This window comes from Cyprinus carpio, unplaced genomic scaffold, assembly GCF_018340385.1.
Source record: "Cyprinus carpio isolate SPL01 unplaced genomic scaffold, ASM1834038v1 S000006508, whole genome shotgun sequence".
NCBI lineage: Eukaryota > Metazoa > Chordata > Actinopteri > Cypriniformes > Cyprinidae > Cyprinus > Cyprinus carpio.
In genome coordinates, this window is record NW_024879176.1 from 73,456 (window position 1) to 76,665 (window position 3,210).

A 3,210-nucleotide genomic window follows, 5' to 3' on the forward strand; every position below is an offset into this window, starting at 1 on the left:
CGCCGGATGTAACCTGGCTGGCCGACTTGGAATGCGGAAGTGAGTGTGCATATAGCCTATTCCCAAAGGATGAATATGTGTAACTTAATATGTGTAATCGATTTTTTTTTTTAAATGAAACAAAGTTGTTTTTATTTGACTGTTTTGACATCCCTGATAATCTGTAATGTATCGATCTATGACGAATTGAGCAGAAAATAAATCCATAATAATATTATTTTCATTTAAGTAGTTTAGCTCTGCTCTTGTACACAATGGCACCTCTATGCACCGCCATTTCTTTCCTCTCTCAGAGACTTTCAAAATGACAATCGGGAAGTAGACGATTTTCATTTTCCACAAGAACCTTACCCCCGGGATATTACTGTAAATTGAATTTAAGAAGCCGCACGTGAGAAAAGCAATGAACGGTTTCAAGTTACATCAATTCACAAACATCAGGGTGGTGAGTATTGTTCTATGTCTTCTAGCAAATCTAGATAATAAGGCCTGTATAAAGCGGCTGCACCGATTTGATTCAGCTACTAAATAAATAGCAGGACTAAGTAGAGTTTAGCTTTAAACTCCGACCACCCAGCTTCCCAGACAGCAAGCGTTTAGGCCCAGATATCCGACCACATATGGTTCGTCTGCGATTTTTCACGGGGGCCAGATTGTGGGCACTGATTTCTGGGGCCAAAAACACTATGTTGCGTCTGCGGTTTTTTATAAACTCGTAAATGAGATGTTAGAAACGCAGGGCTCCCCACGTAAATCAACGCTTTATTTTGCATCGGTCGGGTCCAGATAGGTGTTTTGTCTGTGACCAGGGGAACTTACTTCACATGATATGGAAGTATTTCTAAATACTGTTTGCCCATTTTTTAGAGTGTCATGTATTGTAATAAACCTTTAAAGGCCTCGTTCAAACCAATTATTGACATTCAAAGATACAATTACATAACTATAAAGATAAAATATCGTTTTCAGTATTAAAAAAATAGCGAGACGCTACACCACAAAGCTACTAATGACTAAAGGCACACGAGAAGAAACGATATAGTTGGAATCACTTCAGACCTTTTTTTTTTCCAACGACTGAACAATTAAAACTTTTGGACAGCAAATCAGAAATTCTTTGCCTTAACGACCTTGAGAATTAAAACAGCGGACGAGCGTGCGCTTCAGAATAAAAGAGTATTATACATTCGCTGGTGTGGACTGTAATATCGTTATCTTAAATAGTTTTTCATTCTTTGTCTTGACCGGGGCATTAGTCTGACAGAGTTTTCCTGGAAGTTATTGTTATTTTTCAAAATTATATATTTTTTTTTATCTGTAACATAACGCTTAATTATTTAACATTTATGACTAGTGACAGTTTTCCAGGATCCCTAAACACAAAAACATGGAAGAATTTATTCAGTTAAAAAGCAAACTAGATGCAGAAAATTGTTAAGGAGGGATAGGGACAGGTGTGTGTGTTCACTGCGTGTGTTGTGCAATTTGGACTGGGTTGTTAAGCAGAGCACGAAATTCTGAGGTATGGGCCACCCATACTGGCTGCCGGGACGGATTGCAATTCGGGGACCAACATACCGGGAACCAATCCCGAACGGGGCCGGTCCCTTTCAGGCCGAACGGGCCCACGTGTGGGTCAAACTTTGTATTATTATTATTATTTTATAGCTACGCTTACCGCTACCGGCCTGTGGCGGCCGCTCCGCTGCAGCGGAAACGACAGCTGTTGTGTCTGTCGTGTGTGGGTGTGTTTCTAGGACTGGCCAAAAAACACCAATACTTCCAATTTAAGGGGGGATACGAGCCGGCCCCTCCCAACTGGACATGCTCCTCGGGTATTTCCTGACATCACGATTGGCTCAAAGGCGCCCGATTCAAAGGAGTTTCACTTGGTTAGGTTTGAGTTTGTGTGATAAATGCCAAGAACCGAGAGAAGGGACGTTTTAAAAATGGCGAAAACGCAAGGAAAGAAGAGAAAAGAAATTGGGGGTGGGGCCGAAAAAATAAGAATGAAAAAAGAAAAAATTTTGGCACAAGGGCAGCTAAATGTGCCAAATTAACGGACCTTTTCCGAACTGAAAAAGGGTGCTGTGGCAGGCGTTGCAGAAGATGAGGAAGGACCCAGCAGCATGGATAGGACAGGTGCCGATTAGGCCGGCGGCGGCGGCGACCACGCTGGCTGGCTGGACTGTGCGTGCTCTGGAGGGGTGGGTTTCTGTTGAGTGTAAGACTGCGTGGTGTTTGCGTGCGTTTTCACATGTCTTGCCTGGTCTTTGCACACCCGAAACTGGCTTACCCGTCGCTGCTGCTAGGTGACTATAGGAATAAGACTCGGGTAAAAAATAAAAATACAATAAGCCTCTGTTGATACATTTGTTAAATTAACATTGATAATCTTCAATTTATGTCAAACCTAGGAGACTCTCAAATATCAACGTATTTATATGTTCTTCGTGTCAAAATGACATAAACATCTTTTTCCTATTCTATTTGTCTGAAAACGCCTTCCAACCGCTTGCGCTCACGTGAAAATAACTTCTGTTCTATTAGTACGCATGCCACGCGTTTTCCGCGTGTCATCCCTGTTCCCTCACTCTAACCGGTACATGGGCTGAAATAAAAACGAACATGCCACGTATCCAGTCTGCACCGCCTATAGTGCTAAATGACAAAATAATGCTTTGAAAAGGAGTTTTATTGCTTAAAAAACGATTTGTATTTGTATTGGTATGCCACTAAGAAAATAGTCCATTCTGGGGTGGTGAACAAATAGTCCTATGAAGAGATGAGGTCGGAGCTTAGTACCCCATTAGTATGCCTGTCTCTAAATCATGTTCTTGCAAGAACTTGTAGCTAGCCCTGTCTAAACGTTAATAAGAAAAATCGTATATACATCATGAAGTCGGCCCATTTCCTAAAATAGCTGTAACATGGAAACATGTCACAACATTATCATAGGATTTTAAAATTAAAAAAAGACAGCCTTTAGTAATTTACTATGAACTCCCAACATAAATGTAAGGAAATTAATGTAGACAAACCCCGCATGGACTCTTAAGGAATGGATATTTGTTAATGGCTTCTTTGACAGTCATCCCATTGGCAATCTCTCGCCTTCTCCAAGCAGATGTCCTCATCATCCGTTCGTTTTCAGGACAGCGGGGAAAGTATTGAAAGAAGTTAAAACCATTAATGATAGTAATCGGTTTA